Raw genomic sequence first — 25,721 nt, 5'->3', positions numbered from 1 at the left:
TGCGATTACTAACTACTTAGCAGTTTCAGAGTAGCTCCAGACTTACTCTGCCTGTGCGATCATTTCAGTGCTTGTCGTTCCTGGTTGACGTCACAAACACACCCAGCGTTCGCCCAGGCACTCCCACCGTTTCCCCGGCCACTCCTGCGTTTTTTCCGGAAACGGTAGCGTTTTCAGCCACACGCCCCTGAAACGCCGTGTTTCCGCCCAGTAACACCCATTTCCTGTCAATCACATTACGATCGCCGGAGCGAAGAAAAAGCCGTGAGTAAAAATACTTTCATCATAGTAAAGTTACTTGGCGCAGTCGCAGTGCGAACATTGCGCATGCGTACTAAGCGGATTTTCACTGCGATGCGATGAAAAATACCGAGCGAACAACTCGGAATGAGGGCCCATGTGCACTGCAGGAGGGGCAGATATAACATGTGCAGAGAGAGTTAGATTTGGGTGGGGTATGTTCAAACTGAAATCTAAAGTGTAAAAATAAAGCAGCCAGTATTTACCCTGCACAGAAAAAAAATAACCCACCCAAATCTAACTCTGAAAATCTGCACGTTATATTTGCCACTCCTGCAGTGCACACGGTTTTGCCCAACTGCTAACAAATTTGCTGCTACGATCAGGTCTGAATTACCCCCTATGTCAATAATCATATTGTTAACACCACAATGTAAACAGTTAAAATGTTGAACTGTCGACCGGCAACATGTTGACATCCTCAGAAGACCGATATGTTCACAAGGTTGTCATTTGCAATGTCTGCATCTGAAACTCTGACATTCTCATAATGACATTATGATTGTATTGCAGGATGGGAGGATTAGGAATAGGCACTAGGGGGAGGTTAGGGTTAGGCATTAGGAGGAGGGTTAGGGGTAGGGATAGGGAGAGAATGCTTACCAGAACCACCACTCTGTCACTTGCCTCTGCCAGAACTGCTACACATGTGATGTGGAAGAAACCAGATGGGAGCAGGTAAGTCACTGCTAGACCACAAGGAACTGTTTGTCAACATTCTATCATGTCTGCATTTCAGCAGTGCCCACATGTTAATGTAGACATGGTCAATGTTGACATGCTAAGGATGTCGACATTTTGAACATGTTGACATTATAGGGGGAATACGATTAAGTGCTAGTCTGCAAATGCAAGATTGTTTCATGAAACTTATATACTTCGCATGAATGCACGCCACCAAGAGATGCGAGATCCACTTAGTAGTGCCTATTCACGCTACTCAAAGCAAGAGGGTGCATATTTTCTGCAAAATGTCACCTGGGAGAAGTACATGAAAAAGTGGGGAGACCAATTTTGACTATTTAGACAAAAGTGGTTGTACACTGACAGAAAATAGATTAACGAGATTTTATTGATGTCAGTTCTTTGTAGGTCTACCACGTGCAGTGATTACTGCAGACACCCTTCTTGGCAAACTGTCCACAAGTTCCTGGACAACAGCATGCATTTTTTTTTGCCATTCTGCCTTAAGTATAGTGACCAACTGTGACACTAAAGAAGGCTGAGTCTGCCTAGAACATACTGAATCCGTCACTCTAATTTTCCCAGAGGTTCTCAATTGGGTTAAGATCTGGCCAGTCCATCAACACATTTTCTGTATGCCAGCCCAGCATTGCCCTTTAAACATGACAGATGGCATTGTCATCCTCATAAAATCATAAGTCATTTCCAAAGAACTGCCACAATGTAGGGAGCGCAGAGTTATTGAGAATATCTGTATACTGTACTTCTCAGAGTTAATGTGGCCATGCATTACAACTAGTGGACCCATGCGAAACCAGCTGAAACAGCCCCACAGCGTAACACCACCACCTCCATGTTTTACTGTGGGTACTGTATGCTCTGGCATCAGACTTTCTCCTGACAATCATCAGTATAAATCAGTATAAATCATGATTTGTCACTCCATAACACTCGCTGTCATTGTTCCACTGTCCAGTTTTTAGCTCTTTACACAATCCTAAGGGGATGTAGTAACATTGCCAACAGTCGGAATCCTTGCGGTCAGGATACCGATGCCAGAATCTAAACCACTGACAATGCCACCAGCTGGAATCCCGGTCTAACAGGGGCTATTCCTACTCGTGGGTGTCCACGACACCAATAGAGTGTGAATAGAACCTGTGGTGAGCACATTGAGCCACCGAGCACACAGCGTGATGAGTGCAGCGAGCAAACAAGGGGCTTCATTGCGCTCGCTCCCCCCTGCCAGCACTCTAATGGCCAGGATCAGAATGCTAACCTCCGGGATACCGGCAGATGGCATCCCATACCCCACGCATCCTAAACATTGGGCTGCATTCTTCTTTGTGAGGTTTATGAGCAGCTGCTCACCCATAATATCCAAGTGCTTGGGCCTCCCTATGAAGTGTTCTTGTCAAAATGGGCACATTTCTGAAACTCGTGTGCAATCAATGGTATGCATGGGATGACCCCTGTTCTTTCGCAGCTTCCTCTCCAGTTCCTGTGTTGCAGTTTCCGGGGCAAGGTGCATGACCCACTAGCATATTTAATAGATACAGTATATGCGGTGCACGCAGGCCCTCGGGATCCAGACACCCTGCACCCATTGTTTTTTCAATACTTACCCTCCGGAATCCCATGGTGGCCATTTTCCCAGCATTTCGAGCATGCGCTGTAATAAAATGACTAGGAAAATGTCTGCCATGCCATTTTCCCAGTATCTTGCACATGCACACAAGAATCTGGGACAGCTCTAGGGTCCCCTAGTGACCCTATTGCACAAAGTCTACAGTACAGCTGGCTAGAGGGGGGAGGGGGGGGCTAGAGAGAGTCTGCACACGGACCTTCTCCTCTCCTGAAGTGCCCCTACAATGACCATTCTTCCACACATTAAAGACAAAGACACAGTGGATTTTGGAACCTTCTTAACATCCGCAATGCTTCTCATGCTCATTCTGTACATCTGATCGAGCACCCTATGATGATCCCCTTTTCAAACTCGGTTAGCTCCTTCTGACTAGCCATTTCATACCTGTTTTAAACCATCACAAACATCTGTTTGCTACAGGAGCACACCATTTTGCATGCGTAGGGGTGTCAAATCACTTTTGTCTACAAAAGGTGTCAAACGGCTGATTTGTGCATTTTTTCTTAAAGTAAAAAAATGTAAAAAGCTTATTATAACTAGAGATGTGCACCGGAAATTTTTCGGGTAGTGTGTTTTGGTTTTGGATTCGGTTCCGTGGCCGTGTTTTGGATTCGGACGCAATTTGGCAAAACCTCCCTGAAATTTTTTGTCGGATTCGGGTGTGTTTTGGATTCAGGTGTTTTTTTTCAAAAACCTCTCAAAAACAGCTTAAATAATAGAATTTGGGGGTAATTTTGATCCTATAGTATTATTAACCTCAATAACCATAATTTCCACTCATTTCCAGTCTATTCTGAACACCTCACAATATTATCTTTAGTCCTAAAATTTGCACCGAGGTCGCTGGATGACTAAGCTAAGCGACCCAAGTGGCCGGCAAAACACCTGGCCCATCTAGGAGTGGCACTGCAGTGTCAGACAGGATGGCACTTAAAAAAATTGGCCCCAAACAGCACATGATGCAAAGAAAAGAGAAAAAGAGGTGCACTGTGGTCGCTGGATGGCTAAGCTAAGTGACACAAACACCTCAATATCACAGCAATTATTTGTTCTAATCAATGGTATTATTGGTCCAAATCACTGGAAGAAAATAACAAAATCAGTGGAATTATTCGTTCTAATCAATGGTATTATTGGTCTAAATCACTGGAAGAAAATGACAAAATCACTGGAATTATTCGTTCTAATCAATGGTATTGTTGGTCCAAATCACTGGAAGAAAATGACAAAATCACTGGAATTATTCGTTCTAATCAATGGTATTATTGGTCCAAATCACTGGAAGAAAATGACAAAATCACTGGAATTATTTGGCAAGATCACTGTAATTAATAATTATAAATCACTGATATTAATTGGTAAAATCTCGCTATCGCCTGCCTAGTGAAGTGGAATCTAGATGGGATTTTGTACCAGGGACACAATAACTTCATCAATTGTCTAAATCCCACTGCACTAATGGCGGAAAACAGGCACACGTCTAACAGCGCACTGATTATACTGAGAACTGATTATACTGATCAATCACTGATTATAGTGAGCACTGATGATACTACGGAGAACTGACACTGAGCAGCGAGAACAGCACTGGACTATTGTACTGTAGTATACTGGTCACCACAATGCAGCACTGACACTGAGCACAGATATTAAGCACTGATCAGGATATTAGAAGTGACACAGAGCTGCAAGATACAGCAATGGCCTACTGTACTGTACTACTATAATATACTGGTGGTCACCACAATGCAGCACACTGAGCACAGATATTACCAGGTGTAACTCATACATCGCTCAGTACAGATTACAGGATGTATAATCACCAGGTGTATCTCACACATTGCTCAGTACAGTATATAGGGTGTATAATCCCCAAGTGTATCTCACACATCGCTCAGTACAGATTACAGGATGTATAATCACCAGGTGTATCTCACACATCGCTCAGTACAGTATATAGGGTGTATAATCCCGAGGTGTATCTCACACATCGCTCAGTACAGTATATAGGGTGTATAATCCCCAGGTGTATCTCACACATTGCTCAGTACAGATTACAGGATGTATAATCACCAGGTGTATAACACACGTTGCACAGTACAGTGTAACACTTGCTCACCTGTAAGATGGGACGTGGTAAACAAAACTACACTCACAATTTTATTTTTCTGTTGATTGTGGCTATGCCTCCACCCAAGTTTTGTGTTATTTCTAATAATAGGGCAGTCTTGGGAAACCCTAATACCATTAGCAAATAAGTACACTCAGTTAATTAAATTGACACAAGGAAAAAATAAATATGAAGAATTTATTAAGCTGGAACTTACTCTTCGACCGACATCTTCCATAGACTGGCACAGAATAAAAATAAAGCATTAACTTGTAAACAATTATTAGCTAATGAACTCCCATGGCCAGCATATAAAAATGACCACAAAAGCTATTGATACAGATGTAGCCACCTTTATCTTGAGTGGCCGCGGCGGTTGGCCCGTTCGACCATACGCAGCGTACTGTGGCGTAGCGAGGCGCGCCTAGCCACAGAGAGGCTATCTAATCGCACGGAGACAGACATTTGACGTTTGGCGTTACCTTTACGTGTAATACCTGCGATCAGCCACCAGATGTCGCTTTTTACAATCACCACTGCGCATGCGTGTGGTCTCCCGTAAAATACAATACTGACATACATAATAAGGACTACTTTACTAAGGCGTCTCATTACGCTGCATACAGCAAATACTGTACTCATTACGCTGCATTATTTAATACAGTACTGTACAGTATATACAGTACGACACCGACGCAAATACAGTAGTACAGCATACAGTATATGATCCATCTACAATACTTTATGAATACTGTATGTGAGCGTGCAAGTCCCGCAGACAAAACACAGTACTGTAAAACCAGTAGTGTACACTGTCGCAAATGGATGTGTGTTACAAGTTCACTATTGCCTCTCAAGATTAGGAATTTTCTACAGTGTTATCGTCCTAATCCCGTAGCCATTACAGCATAATCAAAACCAACGGATTTATACATTTGTCTGCGGCGAAGTGGTGAAGTGTTTCGCTTCCTATACTCAGAGTCCAGGGTTCGATTCCTTAAGTACTGTACGAATGCATGTTACTGTAGTTTTTTTCAGACACTTTATTATTTTTTTTATTCACATACTGCAAACCAGGGCATACAGTAGCTGCATGAGCGGTTCTATGCGATCGAGTCCGGTGTACCATAATCTGCAGGTTCTATGCAGGTTAAGGTACTATGCTCCGTACACAGTACACATACAATTCTGTAGCTGGGCAGACTGAATAGAAATGGCTACCACCTATGACTCCTTGCCCCACAGAGGCCCTAGGCTACGGAGCAAGTAATAGTCCAGATTGTACAGACTATGGGGCAATGCTGAATGAGCGTCACAATCCCCTAGCTAAAATACACAGTATGCATATTATGGTACACCGGACTCGATGACATACTGTAGCACACTGGCAAAATGGCCGCCGCCCCTGAACCCTTGTGCAGGTTATGGGGCTATGCTGAAGGAGCGTCACAATCCCCTAGCCAAAATACACAGGGGAGGGATAAGCTACTGTAGGATTGCATACAGTATTACGGTACACCGGACTCAATCGCATAGCACACTGTCAAAACGACCACTACCCATGAACCCCCACCTCCTGAACCCCCACCTCGTGGCAGGCAGCAGTTGGGTATGGAATGAGAAATGGCATAAGCTGTGCAGGCTACGGGGCGATGCTGAAGGAGCGTCACAATCCCCTAGCCAAAATACACAGAGATACTGTAAGCGAGGTCTATGCACATTACAGTACTGTACAGTACGTTACACCGGGCTCGGTCGCATAGCAAACTGACAAAACACAAGTTTTACAGTACATACAGTAAAGCAGGCCAAAGCTGCAGGAGAGTTTCTACTGTAAAGGTTCTATGCACCGTACGGTAATGTACACATACCTGTACAATTCTATAGCAGGGCAGACTCAATTGAAATGGCTACCGCCTGTGACTCCTACAGTAGCTCCTAGGAGGCACTCAGCTATGGAGCAAATAACAGCACAGATTTTGCAGGCTACGGGGCAATGCTGAAGGAGCGTCACAATCCCCTAGCTACAATACACAGGGGTGATAGAGATAATCGAGTGGCTGGAGGGGGGTCCCCTTGATTTAAGGGGCCCCCACTCCTCCAGGGTACTCCGGCCAGGTGTGACTAGTTGGGTATTTAATTCCATGGCCGCAGGGACCTGTATAAAAGTCTCCCCCGGCTGTGCATTATCTGTCCAGCTAGTGGAGCCCAGTGCTGATTCAAAAAATATGGGGAACCCCTACGCTTTTTTTGTCCCCCTTATTTTTTGCACCAGGACCAGGCGCAGAGCCCGGTGCTGGTTCTAAAAAGATGGGGGATCCCGTGTCCATTTTTTCCGTATTCCTTCCGGAATTCGACTGCAATTGCATATACAGTACTGTACCCCTTAATGTCACTGCTTACAGTATACAGTATTTAGACATGAGCTTGTGTACAGTATCTGTCATGAGGTGCTTTTTTCACTGACACTATAACTTTTTTCTATTGTGATATACTGTACTGTACAGAGGCGGCAAACTAGCCAAACGGGAATAATCAGCTTCTGCAGAATAAAATGAGATGCTACAGTACATGCCTATATTCTGTGAGTGACTGCGGCTCTATGAAATTAAATCAGAAAATTTAAATATGAAATGCATTACTAATGTGTGGCATTACTGTACTGTATGTGTATAAGGTGTACTACAATATTTTCTGGTGTAACATAAGGAAAGGGCACTACTGCATGGTCTAATGCAGTGGTTCTCAAACTTGGTCCTCAGGACCCCACACAGTGCATGTTTTGCAGGTAAACCAGCAAGTGCACAGATGTATTCATTACTAACTGACACATTTTAGAAGGTCCATACAGTAGGTGGAGCTAATTTTTTCACTTGTGATTCTGTGAGACCTGCAAAACCTGCACTGTGTGGGGTCCTGAGGACTGAGTTTGAGAACCTGTGGTCTAATGTAAATAAAGATGAATGTGGTGGGGTGTAATGTGAATAAGGGGCATTACTGTTAGGAGTAATGTGGTACTATGATATGATGTCATGAGAATAAGAGACACCACTGCATGATATAATGTGAATAAAGTTGCAGTACTGTGTTGTGTCATTTCATCTTCGGGTATTATTGTGTTACCATGCCCCTTCCCAGCAAGAACATACTGTACACTGTTTTGGGCTGGCACTAAATGTGCACATTGTTCTTATTTAGATTATAGGGGGTAGGAGCGCCAAAATGGGTGATGGTGCTGGGAAAGGGGTGCAGGGTTAGAGGCGGAACTACGTAGCATCTGTGCAAGAGGGCATCAGCCAAAATCTAGCCTAGGGCATCATGTTGGTCAGGTTTGGCTCTGATAATACTGTATACTGTACTCTTACTGTACTTTGCATTCAATACAGATACTGTTTGCACACAGGTTTTACATGAATCATTGGCAATGCTGCAGGAGTGTCTCATTAGGCAATCTAAAATATACCACGACTATGGGTGGGGATACAGTAGGGAAGTTCTGTCACCATAAGCTGTCTGCTGTGTATAGCATATTTCCATCTGAGATGCATTTGTGTGTTTGTAATAAGAAAAAAACATTTTACTGTACATTTAGTGGATACAGTATTTCTCCCCCATAATGACGTATCATACTGTACAGGTACCCTCATGTACTGTACCGTACCATACTGTAAAATTGAATATTTATTGGAAAAACATCAATATTAATGTAAAAATAAAGTATTACAACATCCGATTCCATGTACTGCACTGATCAAAATGTACAGTACTCTTATTCAGGACTTATAAAACTGAAAATAACTGTTCATACAGTACACATCAATAACATTACTACTGTATAATATTCTACATTAGTTTATGCAATAATCAGACAAAGGCAATTTTATCATTTTTTTTAATAATGCACCAATTTAAAATTTTAAACAGAAAATACAGAACTACATATTTGTGGCTTGACCATTTCTTTCAACTACAACAGGTAATACTTTATACAGGTGATTTATATAATTATTACAATGTTCAGGTGTGAGTACTTCTAGCCAAAATTTCTTTATCCCATCCACCAGTTGCTGTTTTGTTGTTGGCTTTGCAACACTCCTAACGTACCTCTTCAATTGAGCCCACACTAATTCGATTGGGTTCATGTCTGGTGATCTAATTAAAAAAAAAAAAAAAGCGTATAGAAAAAATTAATTACAGTACATTACAGTAAATAGAGAAAATTAAACATACAATATTGTACTGTTTATTAAACAAAATTTTTTTTTACAGTACTAGAGTGCTATCCAAAATTTTACTTGTACACTGTTGAAAGAATACTCACTCTGGTGGTGTGCGTTCCCAATTCATACCTTTCTCTTCCATAAATTTGGCTGAGGCGGAGTGTTTAGGATCATTGTCTTGGAATATCCTATGGTGAGTTGGGTAATATTTATTCACAAATGGCACCATACATTTCTCTACTATTGTTTCTTGGAAATATTTCTTATCCATGATTCCTACAGAAATCAAAAAATGTTGTTCATTAATAAGCAACTCCTTTTATTGTGCAGTTACACGTACTCTACAGTACAACATGTATTTTTACAGAACACAGGCACAGAATAAAGTATAGTACTGTACTGTACCTTCGAAAAATAATAGGGGACCAGCTCCTAATCGTGATATGCCTCCCCATACATGGATTTTCAATGGATGCTTTGGGCGTGGTTTTAAAGAGATATGGTTACGTTTCCTGAATGACATTCTGGAGAACCGCTCAAGGGCAACAGACGATTCATCTGTGAAAATGACAAAATGCTCCACTAATCCAGTACGATCGAAAGTACTGGATTAGTGGAGCATTAGCGACACAGTGGTGGAGATGTGTAATGCATGATGAGTATCTAGATCGTCTCAACGCGCCTGCCTGTGATGAAACTCAGCTATCGCATTAGCGTGGCTAGACGCCCGTCTCGGCGGAGAAACAGTCAAGATAAAGTTGGCTACATCTGTATATTACATTTGGATGCAGTCACATTTCAATAAATATATATAGTACAGAAACTTGTTTGATATAAAAGCTCAAATAAATAATAATACATTTCTTTGCTATAACTCCCTCCAGCACCCTTGAGTTTGTACCCTTATTTCCCGAGTTAAAACGGTCCTGGACCCAATAAGATATACTACCTCACACAAACCCACACTCACGCGCTGTACCAAAGTTACTACTCTTGTAGTCTATAAACTCTAAAATACAGAAATAATTAAAATATTAAGAATTAAATCATTTGTAAGTTTCGTTGTTGGCCATACTCTCGTTGGTGCACAAATTTGTTTATTATGGATGGTTTTTTATTGTTTGATGAACCCGGGTTCAATTACACTGTAGTTCTCCCTTGCTGAGTTGAATTAAATAAAGTTACAATTAGTTGATGTTCTACTATAATCTCTGTATATCAGTTAATATCCAACATTTGTAGTCAGTGACGTGCTCCTAGATCTTTATACAGTAGTATCCAAAGGTATTAATCCCTTCTTTAAACAAAATCTCAGTTTCAGGGTAACCACTGTTCTGTTTTTATATATCCCACTTGCAGCTGTCTAAAAAGTGCTCAGAATTTGACTTAGTCTAGATGGCAGCTATGCAGAACTAGCATAAACAGATGTTAGTATCTTAGAAGTTTCTAAGGGTTTACAGAAACGGTGATATATATTCTATTGGTCTATGAGTTATGGCTGTGCTCCTGCAAATATGAAATACCAGTCTGGTACTTGAAGTTATTTAGCCCTTAGTCGTTGATACCTCATTCAGGCTATACAATATATGACTGGAATGCTGCAAGTCCACTACTAGTAATAGAGCTAAAGTTAACTCCTCTCCAATGTGTACTACTGACTCACTTCTGCTGTCATTGATGTAGCTCCTTTAATAAATCACTTTTCCTGGTGTTACCACCTTAATTAGTGATGCAGGGTTAAGTTACAGCTTTGCTTACTGTGTAACTAACTGTGGCTGAAATTTTATACAGTGTTGTTTTGTCTGCTTTAACTTACTAGCTGGATCCTCTGTGTGGGCTGAAAACATCCAGGAACTGCAGCCTGTGTTCAATGTCTCTTCAGCCTGACCTCCTCTCCTGTTTCTGGGTAGCTGTCACTTCTAAATCTGCCTTCTGATCCAGCTTTCTGTGGCTAGTTTACTGCTACCCACTATTCTTTTACCTGGATGTCTGTATTTACAGCTCTGCTGCTCCCCCAGACATAGCACTGCCCATTCAGCTGATCACTGTCGACTTCCCTTCTCAGAGCAGTTCACTCAGACAGGACTTAACAAGGGGCAGGCTCTTGATCCTTCCATGCTGTAAATCAGGTAACCACGGCACCCTGCTCCCTGCTGAGGTGACAGGACAGGAGCACAGCTGTTGTCAGTCTGATTACCTCAGAGGAGTCTCTCCCTCTCAGAATGGAGCTGTGCTATTTATAGCTTTTACTGTTAGTTCCCCGTATGTCTCCCGCTCAGTCCACTGCTGCACACTCTATATATCCCTCACTGCACTTGGGCATTGAAGACATTAACCCTATGTAATAAACTGCACATGTTTAAACGCATTGAAACACAATTTTCCCAGTTCTGATCACATATATACATATATATATATATATATATATATATATATATATATCTATATACAATGTCTATACATCCTATATCTAACTACATTAAATATAAATATTTACGATATTATCACTACACATTGGGTTACATTCTCCCCCTGGTGTACTGACACCTATAACTTATCCAATTCTAGGTGACTGGACACCAACTAAAGTTTTATATATACTGTAGATGCAACTTATCTAAACGATATATTTTTCACTCACACCACACACATACTCAGGGTTATACCCAAAATAAGGCCATGAATATATAACACTTGGATGCACTACCCTAGGCATATCTCTAGAGCTGCCCAAGCGATCATATGTGAGAATGTTAGGAGGGTGAATATTCCTTCGGGGCCGAAGGGAAGTATTTTGCACTTAATCCCCCTCCCATACTGACATTTGCTCGGACTCAAAATTTGTGTTAAATTCCCCACTATCTAATGGCATATTCATCTCTTTGAAGCTTGAGTCAACATCTTTTCCAAAGACATTAGGTACAGGGAGAATCTGTTCAGGTGCTCCTTCCTGAGATGCTTCCATTATAATCTGTTCTTCTGCAGCATTATCCAAAGGAGTTTTAGGGGATTCATAATAAAAGCACCCACTCTCATCAGAATCATAAGAGGAATCAACATCATCCCTTTGAAGATGTGAAATTAATAGGTTAGGCTGAGAACTATGTAGTGAAGAATGACTACGAAGTCTAGTGGTATTTCCCAAACCTTCTTTATCTAGTCTCTTTTGAGAGAATCTCATTGGATGACCCAAATGAAGCAAATGCTGCCGGTGATATGTCTTAATAGGCCAAGTGGCCCCGTCGGGTCTCACTTTGTAAGATGGAATTCCCGGAAGTTTTTCAATCACTTCATAGGGTTCAGATTTCCAGCGGTTAGACAATTTCCTTTTCCGAGGTAATCCTAGCAGTTGTACTAATACTTTATCACCAGGAATAAGAGTATGTTCCCTTACTTTTCTGTTGTACCTAATCTTATTATGTTTTCCCAACTTTTCTGCAGCTTCTTCAGCTATAGTATATGCCTCCTTCAACTCTCGTCTAAGTTGTTCCACATATTTTGTGTGAGAACGATAAGGCTTTTCATGTGCTAGACCCATGCAAACATCAATTGGAAGATGGGCTTCACGCCCAAACATGAGGGAATATGGGGAGTACCCAGTGGATTCATTTTTAGTGCAATTGTATGCATGAACCAGATGACAAATATGTCTACTCCAATGCACTTTCTTGTGTGGATCCAAGGTGCCCAACATATTCAGAAGAGTCCTATTAAACCTTTCAGGCTGAGGATCCCCTTGTGGATGGTATGGGGTAGTCCTTGACTTCCTGATGCCACAAAGATGACACAAATCTTTAATGATCGGGCTCTCAAAATCCCTCCCCTGGTCAGAATGCAGTCGAGCTGGAAGCCCATAGTGTACAAAATATCGCTCCCATAAGGTTTTGGCTACTGTAGCAGCTCGTTGGTCTTTAGTAAGGAAAGCTTGAGCATACCTGGTGAAATGGTCAGTGACCACTAACACATTGCTCACTTGTCCTGAGTCCCCTTCCAATGACAAGAAATCTATACAAACCAAGTCTAAAGGTCCACTACTTGATATATTTACCATAGGTGCTGAACAAGTAGGCAAGGTCTTCCTCAAAATACAATTTCCACATGTCCGACAATATTCAGAAACTTCACTTTCCATTAGAGGCCAAAAGAAACGGTCAGATATTAAACTCATGGTCTTTTCTATGCCAAGATGTCCATGATCATCATGGAGAGCTTTTAGTACCATAGCACGATATTTTTCCGGGAGTACTAACTGATTTTTTATCTGTCCACTCCTAGTAGTCACTCGTCTGTATAGTATGCCATGGTCTACCACTAACGATTTGTACTGTTTCGCCAAGAGCCTGGCCTTAAGTAATTTTAAATGTTTAATTGGTAAAACTTTACCATGTTTCATGTCTAATCGCACGTCCCTTATATAAGGGTCATTCATTTGTTCAGATATCATTTGGTTTCTGCTTAACCTCTGTAAGTCCCCAATTTCTAAATTGGACAACCAACAAAAGGCCAAAGGAAGAGCACTCCCAGTCGCCCCCAAGGCAGCAACACTTCCCTCGAGTTGAGGCAAAATGACCTTACCTACTCGACATAAACTCCGTATTTCAGAAGCGGGAACCTCAACCCACTCATCCTCTTGTGAATGACAGGATAAATTTGGTCTTCGAGATAGAGAATCCGCATCAGTGTTATTTCTTCCTGGACTATACTTAATAAAAAAATTATATATGGCTAAAGAAGCCATCCACCTGTGTCCAGTGGCATCCAGCTTGGCAGTTGTCTGAATGTATGTTAATGGATTGTTATCTGTATGAACCTCGAATTGAGCACCATACAAATACTCATGAAGTTTATCCACTACAGCCCATTTTAATGCCAAAAACTCCAATTTATGCACTGGGTAGTTCTTTTCACTTGCACTAAGCCCACGACTTATGTATGACACAGGTTGAAGTTGATCCTGATGTTGCTGATAAAGCACTCCCCCCAATCCTTCGAAAGAGGCATCCACATGAAGCACATAAGGTAATGCAGGATCCGCATATGCAAGAACTGGACTGTTGGTCAAACTCTCTTTTAGCTTCAAAAATGCTTGTTCACATTCAATAGTCCAACGTTTTCCAAACTCCTCATTGGACTTAAAATAAGGGCCATGGACTTGAACTTTCTTTGTTGAAAGGTTTGCTCATCTGGGAGGAGGATATCCTTTGGTTAAATCTGTTAATACCTTAGCTGTTTTAGAAAAATTTGGTACAAATCTACGGTAGTATCCGCAGAAACCTAGGAATGATCTTAAATCTTTCAGTTTCTTTGGTCGGGGCCAATCAGCTACTGCAGCTACTTTCTCAGGGTCTGTGGAAATGCCTTCTCGGCTAACCACATGACCAATGTATTTAACTGATGTCTGACAAAATTTACATTTGTCCAAAGATAACTTCCAACCATGTTTCAGTAACCTGTCAAGTACTCGTAATAAACGTGTATTATGCTCTTCCAATGTTTTCCCGAAAACAATGATGTCATCGAGATACACGAGGACCTCACGAAGATTCATGTCTCCCATAGTCTTGTCCATGCTCCTTTGAAAGGTAGCAGGAGCTCTGGATAAACCTTGTGGCATTCCTTCAAACTGGAAAGATCCCAAAGGACATATAAAGGCAGTTTTCTCAGCATCTTCTGGACTCATTGGGATTTGATAGTAACCATTCCTTAAGTCTAAAACTGAGAACCATTGGCTTCCGGACAGACAGTCCAATGCTTCATCAATTCGAGGAACAGTATACTGGTCTGGAACAGTACGACCATTCAAAGTGCGGTAATCTATGCACATTCGAACAGCCCCATTTTTCTTACGAGTTACTACAATTGGGGAAGCATATGGGCTACCTGACTCAATAATCACATTATGATCCAATAAGTTACGCAGATGTTGTCTCATGTCTTCTATATCTGCAGGAGCTAAGCGCCTAGAGCGTTTCCTAAATGGTGTGTCATCCTTTAACCGAATTTTATGCTCCACCCCTTTAGCTCGACCTATATCCCACTCATGTACAGAAAAAACAGATTTCCGTTCTGTTAGAGCAGTGATCAATTTGCTTTTAGCATTAAAAGGTATATCGCTACCCTCGAAACACTGTTGGAAGTCATCCCCAGACAAATCAACTATTGATGCCTTCTTGTCCTGCAGACTTTGGGTACTAACGGTCAGACTTTTTAAGGGTATTACCACATCCTGAAATAATTGTTTTCCCTCAATTTCATGACACCACTTAACCAAAGTCCTAAACATATTCGCGTTAGTTCCCACAATAATGGAAGCATTTCTTGTCTCTTCCGGTGACTCAGGACAAATCAAAGCCAAAGTAGTGACCGGTATCTCTGTTCCTACCACTTCCTTCGGAAAAATCAAAGTGATGGCAATGTAACCAAGGTATGGGTAACTCTGTGTACTAAGGCCCCAAACTTCTAATCCAGCCAGGGGAGAGATAGGAACATTAGCCAGATTCTCTTTATACCAGTTCTCGAATATGATGGTCACCTGTGATCCACTATCAAGAAGGGCTGTACATGGCTTCCCATTTATATTTACTTGCACTAAAGGAGCTGGTCCCATCAGACCATCTGGTATGTTATGACTCCACTGGGCACTCCCCATTAAACACATACAATTATCTAGGGGACCAGTGCGGGGTTCACTGGTCGCCCCCTCCCGTTTTCCGATCTTTCTGGGTTCTGTCAGGGTAGTTCAGAGTTGGAAAATGGGGCATTTAATCTCTGTCGGCATTCAAATGCCCTATGTCCAGGCCTTCCACATCGAAAACAATCTTGCGTGCGGATACCTCGACCTCGACCAAATGGCATTGAAGGATATCTAGCTGTTACAATTGTTTGCTGGTCTTTCTCACGATTGGTTTCTAACTGCTGTAACCTCTTACTTAAGTCACTTATGTTCTTATTCAACTCTTCCATAGAAGCGGTAACATCAGCCTTGGTTACCGCAGTATGAGCTTTTTTCATATTCTTGTCTCGAGCTTCTACGAGAACCTCTTCTTGTTTGACTATATTCATCAATTGATGAAATGGGAGAGCTTCACGCCCCACTTCTGTGAATCGCAACTTTTGAGCAATGGGGTCTGAACCTAGTGCCCCCCGCAATAACTGTTGCAGTCTTTGCTTGTCTACTTCAACCTTCTGAAAGCCTCCTTTGTAGACAATGTTATAAATTAGTTTGTCTAGTCTATAAATAAAGGAAGAAAGTCTCTCATCCTGTTTCTGATAGGTATGACGTAACCTATAAACAAGATCGTTTACATCTTCTGGAGAACCATATTCTAAATCTAAGGCTTTCAAATAGTCTTGGGAGGTGGCATTGGCATTTCCTCGTCAGGTAGCTTGAACAACTTCTCCTGCAGGCCCTCGCAAACTTTCAGCTAACCTCTGCCTCTTCACTGATTCAGCACATTGCCACTCTTCCAATTGTTGCACAGCATTCTCTCTCCAAGTTTCATAACTGTCTTCTCCTGATGGAACTGGCATTATTCCTGAGAAATTTCGCAATCTCCGATAACCCCCTTCATGATGCAATTGACCAAATGCTCCTGCTATGTTGTTAAGAGCATTAGCCAGCTGGTTACCTTCACTCGGTGCCAAGTTTGGAGTATTTTCCAGAGGAAGTTCTTCCTTTGCCAAAAGACCAAGTGTAAATGTAACATTATCTATGCCATGGGAATCTTCCCCCTCGGAATCTTTTCTAGCTATGGGCCACATTACCTTCCACTTTCTTCCAGGCACACTGCCAGCTGGAAGTGCCATAGGAATCATATCCCTTTCCAACGGATTTTGTGTGACAACTAATACAGCACAGATTACTCCCAAATCTCCTTTCCACTGATCGATGATAATAGGTCTTACTACTCCATATAATGGGCGGAGAACAGATTCAATGTCTTCCTCTGGTACATCATTTAAGTTTCCACATATTCCTATGCAATGATCAGGGTTCACATCTTTCCTCTTACACCAATCGTATATGTCTTCACAAGTAAAATCCCCTATAGCAACTATAGATTTGTATCTAATAAACAGGAGATCCTATATTCAAATCTCAGCAGTGCCTCCAAAAGTGTAACACTTGCTCACCTGTAAGATGGGACGTGGTAAACAAAACTACACTCACAATTTTATTTTTCTGTTGATTGTGGCTATGCCTCCACCCAAGTTTTGTGTTATTTCTAATAATAGGGCAGTCTTGGGAAACCCTAATACCATTAGCAAATAAGTACACTCAGTTAATTAAATTGACACAAGGAAAAAATAAATATGAAGAATTTATTAAGCTGGAACTTACTCTTCGACCGACATCTTCCATAGACTGGCACAGAATAAAAATAAAGCATTAACTTGTAAACAATTATTAGCTAATGAACTCCCATGGCCAGCATATAAAAATGACCACAAAAGCTATTGATATATTACATTTGGATGCAGTCACATTTCAATAAATATATATAGTACAGAAACTTGTTTGATATAAAAGCTCGAATAAATAATAATACATTTCTTTGCTATAACTCCCTCCAGCACCCTTGAGTTTGTACCCTTATTTCCCGAGTTAAAACGGTCCTGGACCCAATAAGATATACTACCTCACACAAACCCACACTCACGCGCTGTACCAAAGTTACTACTCTTGTAGTCTATAAACTTTAAAATACAGAAATAATTAAAATATTAAGAATTAAATCATTTGTAAGTTTCGTTGTTGGCCATACTCTCGTTGGTGCACAAATTTGTTTATTATGGATGGTTTTTTTATTGTTTGATGAGCCCGGGTTCAATTACACTGTAGTTCTCCCTTGCTGAGTTGAATTAAATAAAGTTACAATTAGTTGATGTTCTACTATAATCTCTGTATATCAGTTAATATCCAACATTTGTAGTCAGTGACGTGCTCCTAGATCTTTATACAGTAGTATCCAAGGGTATTAATCCCTTCTTTAAACAAAATCTCAGTTTCAGGGTAACCACTGTTCTGTTTTTATATATCCCACTTGCAGCTGTCTAAAAAGTGCTCAGAATTTGACTTAGTCTAGATGGCAGCTATGCAGAACTAGCATAAACAGATGTTAGTATCTTAGAAGATCCTAAGGGTTTACTGAAAGTGATATATATTCTATTGGTCTATGAGTTATGGCTGTGCTCCTGCAAATATGAAATACCAGTCTGGTACTTGAAGTTATTTAGCCCTTAGTCGCTGATACCTCATTCAGGCTATACAATATATGACTGGAATGCTGCAAGTCCACTACTAGTAATAGAGCTAAAGTTAACTTCTCTCCAATGTGTACTACTGACTCACTTCTGCTGTCATTGATGTAGCTCCTTTAGTAAATCACTTTTCCTGGTGTTACCACCTTAATTAGTGATGCAGGGTTAAGTTACAGCTTTGCTTACTGTGTAACTAACTGTGGCTGAAATTTTATACAGTGTTGTTTTGTCTGCTTTAACTTACTAGCTGGATCCTCTGTGTGGGCTGAAAACATCCAGGAACTGCAGCCTGTGTTCAATGTCTCTTCAGCCTGACCTCCTCTCCTGTTTCTGGGTAGCTGTCACTTCTAAATCTGCCTTCTGATCCAGCTTTCTGTGGCTAGTTTACTGCTACCCACTATTCCTTTACCTGGATGTCTGTATTTACAGCTCTGCTGCTCCCCCAGACATAGCACTGCCCATTCAGCTGATCACTGTCGACTTCCCTTCTCAGAGCAGTTCACTCAGACAGGACTTAACAAGGGGCAGGCTCTTGATCCTTCCATGCTGTAAATCAGGGAACCACGGCACCCTGCTCCCTGCTGAGGTGACAGGACAGGAGCACAGCTGTTGTCAGTCTGATTACCTCAGAGGAGTCTCTCCCTCTCAGAATGGAGCTGTGCTATTTATAGCTTTTACTGTTAGTTCCCCGTATGTCTCCCGCTCAGTCCACTGCTGCACACTCTATATATCCCTCACTGCACTTGGGCATTGAAGACATTAACCCTATGTAATAAACTGCACATGTTTAAACACATTGAAACAAAATTTTCCCAGTTATGATCACATATATATATATATATATATACAATGTCTATACATCCTATATCTAACTACATTAAATATAAATATTTATGATATTATCACTACACATTGGGTTACAACAGTATACAGGGTGTATAATTACTTACCTGGTGTATCACACACATCGCACAGTACAGTATAAAGAGTGTAAAATCCCCAGGTGTATCTCACACATCGCTCAGTACAGTATATAGGGTGTATAATCCCCAGATGTATCTCACACATCGCTCAGTACAGATTACAGGATGCATAATCACCAGGTGTATCTCACACATCGCTCAGTACAGTATATAAAGTGTATAATCCCCAGGTGTATCTCACACATCGCTCAGTACAGTATATAGGGTGTATAATCCCCAGGTGTATCTCACACATCGCTCAGTACAGTATATAGGGTACATAATCTCCAGGTGTATCTCACACATCGCTCAATTCAGATTACAGGATGTATAATCACCAGGTGTATCTCACACATCGCTCAGTACAGTATATGGGGTGTATAATCCCCAGGTGTATCTCACACATCGCTCAGTACAGATTACAGGATGTATAATCACCAGGTGTATCTCACACATCGCTCAGTACAGATTACAGGATGTATGATCACCAGGTGTATCTCACACATCGCTCAGTACAGTATATAGGGTGTATAATCCCCAGGTGTATCTCACACATTGCTCAGTACAGATTACAGGATGTATAATCACCAGGTGTATAACACACGTTGCACAGTACAGTATACAGGGTGTATAATTACTTACCAGGTGTATCACACACATCGCACAGTACAGTATAAAGGGTGTATAATCCCCAGGTGTATCTCACACATCGCTCAGTACAGTATATAGGGTGTATAATCCCCAGATGTATCTCATACATCGCTCAGTACAGATTACAGTATGCATAATCACCAGGTGTATCTCACACATCGCTCAGTACAGTATATAAAGTGTATAATCCCCAGGTGTATCTCACACATCGCACAGTACAGTATATAGGGTGTATAATCCCCAGGTGTATCTCACACATCGCTCAGTACAGTATATAGGGTGTATAATCCCCAGGTGTATCTCACACATCGCTCAGTACAGTTTATAGGGTGTATAATCCCCAGGTGTATCTCACACATCGCTCAGTACAGATTACAGGATGTATAATCACCAGGTGTATAACACACGTCGCACAGTACAGTATACAGGGTGTATAATTAATTACCAGGTGTATCACACACATCGCACAGTACAGTATATGGGCCCTCATTCCGAGTTGTTCGCTCGCAAGGCGATTTTAACAGAGTTGCTCACGCTAAGACGCCGCCTACTGGGAGTGAATCTTAGCATCTTAAAATTGCGAACGATGTATTCGCAATATTGCGATTACACACCTCGTAGCAGTTTCTGAGTAGCTTCAGACTTACTCGGCATCTGCGATCAGTTCACTGCTTGTCGTTCCTGGTTTGACGTCACAAACACTCCCAGCGTTCGCCCAGACACTCCTCCGTTTCTCCGGCCACTCCTGCGTTTTTCCCGGAAACGGTAGCGTTTTTTCCCACACGCCCATAAAACGGCCTGTTTCCGCCCAGTAACACCCATTTCCTGTCAATCACATTACGATCGCCAGAACGATGAAAAAGCCGTGAGTAAAATTACTAAGTGCATAGCAAATTTACTTGGCGCAGTCGCAGTGCGAACATTGCGCATGCGCATTAAGCGGAAAATCGCTGCGATGCGAAGATTTTTACCGAGCGAACAACTCGGAATGAGGGCCATAGGGTGTATAATCCCCAGGTGTATCTCACACATCGCTCAATACAGATTACAGGATGTATAATCACCGGGTGTATCTCACACATCGCTCAGTACAGTATATAGGGTGTATAATCCCCAGGTGTATAACACACGTTGCACAGTACAGTATACAGGGTGTATAATTACTTACCAGGTGTATCACACACATCGCACAGTACAGTATAAAGGGTGTATAATCCCCAGGTGTATCTCACACATCGCTCAGTACAGTATATAGGGTGTATAATCCCCAGATGTATCTCATACATCGCTCAGTACAGATGACAGGATGCATAATCACCAGGTGTATCTCACACATCGCTCAGTACAGTATATAAAGTGTATAATCCCCAGGTGTATCTCACACATCGCACAGTACAGTATAAAAGGTGTATAATCCCCAGATGTATCTCACACATCGCTCAGTACAGATTACAGGATGCATAATCACCAGGTGTATCTCACACATCGCTCAGTACAGTATATAAAGTGTATAATCCCCAGGTGTATCTCACACATCGCTCAGTACAGTATATAGGGTGTATAATCCCCAGGTGTATCTCACACATCGCTCAGTACAGTATATAGGGTATATAATCTCCAGGTGTATCTCACACATCGCTCAATTCAGATTACAGGATGTATAATCACCAGGTGTATCTCACACATCGCTCAGTACAGTACATGGGGTGTATAATCCCCAGGTGTATCTCACACATCGCTCAGTACAGATTACAGGATGTATAATCACCAGGTGTATCTCACACATCGCTCAGTACAGATTACAGGATGTATGATCACCAGGTGTATCTCACACATCGCTCAGTACAGTATATAGGGTGTATAATCCCCAGGTGTATCTCACACATTGCTCAGTACAGATTACAGGATGTATAATCACCAGGTGTATAACACACGTTGCACAGTACAGTATACAGGGTGTATAATTAGTTACCAGGTGTATCACACACATCGCACAGTACAGTATAAAGGGTGTATAATCCCCAGGTGTATCTCACACATCGCTCAGTACAGATTACAGTATGTATAATCACCAGGTGTATCTCACACATCGCTCAGTACAGATTACAGTATGCATAATCACCAGGTGTATCTCACACATCGCTCAGTACAGTATATAAAGTGTATAATCCCCAGGTGTATCTCACACATCGCACAGTACAGTATATAGGGTGTATAATCCCCAGGTGTATCTCACACATCGCTCAGTACAGTATATAGGGTGTATAATCACCAGGCGTATCTCACACATCGCTCAGTACAGTATATAGGGTGTATAATCCCCAGGTGTATCTCACACATCGCTCAGTACAGATTACAGGATGTATAATCACCAGGTGTATAACACACGTCGCACAGTACAGTATACAGGGTGTATAATTAATTACCAGGTGTATCACACACATCGCACAGTACAGTATATAGGGTGTATAATCCCCAGGTGTATCTCACACATCGCTCAATACAGATTACAGGATGTATAATCACCGGGTGTATCTCACACATCGCTCAGTACAGTATATAGGGTGTATAATCCCCAGGTGTATAACACACGTTGCACAGTACAGTATACAGGGTGTATAATTACTTACCAGGAGTATCACACACATCGCACAGTACAGTATAAAGGGTGTATAATCCCCAGGTGTATCTCACACATCGCTCAGTACAGTATATAGGGTGTATAATCCCCAGATGTATCTCATACATCGCTCAGTACAGATGACAGGATGCATAATCACCAGGTGTATCTCACACATCGCTCAGTACAGTATATAAAGTGTATAATCCCCAGGTGTATCTCACACATCGCACAGTACAGTATATAGGGTGTATAATCCCCAGGTGTATCTCACACATCGCTCAGTACAGTATATAGGGTGTATAATCCCCAGGTGTATCTCACACATCGCTCAGTACAGATTACAGGATGCATAATCACCAGGTGTATCTCACACATCGCTCAGTACAGTATATAAAGTGTATAATCCCCAGGTGTATCTCACACATCGCTCAGTACAGTATATAGGGTGTATAATCCCCAGATGTATCTCATACATCGCTCAGTACAGATTACAGGATGCATAATTACCAGGTGTATCTCACACATCGCTCAGTACAGTATATAAAGTGTATAATCCCCAGGTGTTTCTCACACATCGCTCAGTACAGTATATAGGGTGTATAATCCCCAGGTGTATCTCACACATCGCTCAGTACTGTATATAGGGTGTATAATCCCCAGGTGTATCTCACACATCGCTCAGTACAGATTACAGGATATATAATCACCAGGTGTATAACACACGTCGCACAGTACAGTATACAGGGTGTATAATTAATTACCAGGTGTATCACACACATCGCACAGTACAGTATATAGGGTGTATAATCCCCAGGTGTATCTCACACATCGCTCAACACAGATTACAGGATGTATAATCACCAGGTGTATCTCACACATCGCTCAGTACAGTATATAGGGTGTATAATCCCCAGGTGTATCTCACACATCGCTCAGTACAGATTACAGGATGTATAATCACCAGGTGTATCTCACACATCGCTCAGTACAGATTACAGGATGTATAATCACCAGGTGTATCTCACACATCGCTCAGTACAGTATATAGGGTGTATAATCCCCAGGTGTATCTCACACATTGCTCAGTACAGATTACAGGATGTATAATCACCAGGTGTATAACACACGTCGCACAGTACAGTATACAGGGTGTATAATTACTTACCAGGTGTATCACACACATCGCACAGTACAGTATAAAAGGTGTATAATCCCCAGGTGTATCTCACACATCGCTCAGTACAGATTACAGTATGTATAATCACCAGGTGTATCTCACACATCGCTCAGTACAGTATATAAGGTGTATAATCCCCAGGTGTATCTCACACATCGCTCAGTACAGTATATAAAGTGTATAATCCCGAGGTGTATCTCACACATCGCACAGTACAGTATATAGGGTGTATAATCCCCAGGTGTATCTCACACATCGCTCAATACAGTATATAGGGTGTATAATCCCCAGGTGTATCTCACACATCGCTCAGTACAGTATATAGGGTGTATAATCCCCAGGTGTATCTCACACATCGCTCAGTACAGATTACAGGATGTATAATCACCAGGTGTATAACACACGTCACACAGTACAGTATACAGGGTGTATAATTAATTACCAGGTGTATCACACACATCGCACAGTACAGTATATAGGGTGTATAATCCCCAGGTGTATCTCACACATCGCTCAATACAGATTACAGGATGTATAATCACCAGTTGTATCTCACACATCGCTCAGTACAGTACATAGGGTGTATAATCCCCAGGTGTATCTCACACATCGCTCAGTACAGATTACAGGATGTATAATCACCAGTTGTATCTCACACATCGCTCAGTACAGTGTATAGGGTGTATAATCCCCAGGTGTATCTCACACATTGCTCAGTACAGATTACAGGATGTATAATCACCAGGTGTATAACACACGTCGCACACTACAGTATACAGGGTGTATAATTACTTACCAGGTGTATCACACACATCGCACAGTACAGTATATAGGGTGTATAATCCCCAGGTGTATCTCACGCATTGCTCAGTACAGATCACAGGATGTATAAGACGCCCATAATTTTATTGCGATTGACATAAACACTTCTTTAAGATAGTTTACCACTAAAATAACGACACACTAAAATAACGACACGGATAGCTGTAGTTAAAGGTCAGACGATATTTATTGATCGCTGACCTGTTCTTTAAACTATAATTGTAATTGAATTGAGTTTATATTGGTGGATGGCAAAGGAAAAGTCGCTACCAGACACCAGCTCCAGTCATTTAGATTGAAACACAAAAACTGAGGAGGGGACTAAACCACAACACCGCCTCCTCCCTGCATAACCCGCATTGTGCAGGACTCACCACTCTTTTCTCTGGCAAACGTTCGGTTCCCGCAGGGGAACGTCTAAATGTCCAACCGCAAGGTAAGGACACACCTGCCGTCCTTCTAAAGAGGGTGCTCCACAATGACCACTTATGCCCATCTGACCGCTGGTTGGTAGCGACTTCCCGCCAATCTGGCTGTCAAGAGCCCACCGAGAAAGACAAGATGCAGGAAAAAAATATAGTCAGGGCGGGCGGGAGGGCATTCCAAAATGGCAAGAGTAAGTCTGAGGCACATGACTATGTCTTATATATTATTCCGAGACCAACCCCTAAACCCTTGATGGACAGCCCTATAATCCCATATGAAAAATACCAGAGAAAACACTAATCTACCTAGCAACTGCTTAGTCATAAACAACCAATCACAAAAAATTTGGCTCTTATATGGCCTCAGGCTTATGCAGCCTTCAGCTAATCTAAGGCGCCCATAATTTTATTGAGATTGACATAAACACTTCTTTAAGCTAGTTTACCACTAAAATAACGACACACTAAAATAACGACACGGACACGGTTAGCTGTAGTTAAAGGTCAGGCGATATTTATTGATCGCTGACCTGTTCTTTAAACTATAATTGTAATTGAATTGAGTTTATATTGGAGGATGGCAAAGGAAAAGTCGCTACCAGACACCAGCTCCAGTCATTTAGATTGAAACACAAAAACTGAGGAGGGGACTAAACCACAACACCGCCTCCTCCCTGCATAACCCGCATTGTGCAGGACTCACCACTCTTTTTTCTGGCAAACGTTCGGTTCCCGCAGGGGAATGTCTAAATGTCCAACCGCAAGGTAAGGACACACCTGCCGTCCTTCTAAAGAGGGTGCTCCACAATGACCACTTATGCCCATCTGACCGCTGGCT

The sequence above is a fragment of the Pseudophryne corroboree genome, chromosome 6 (genome assembly GCF_028390025.1).
Source record: "Pseudophryne corroboree isolate aPseCor3 chromosome 6, aPseCor3.hap2, whole genome shotgun sequence".
NCBI classification, from domain to species: Eukaryota; Metazoa; Chordata; class Amphibia; order Anura; family Myobatrachidae; genus Pseudophryne; species Pseudophryne corroboree.
Note: the sequence above shows the minus strand (reverse complement) of the source record.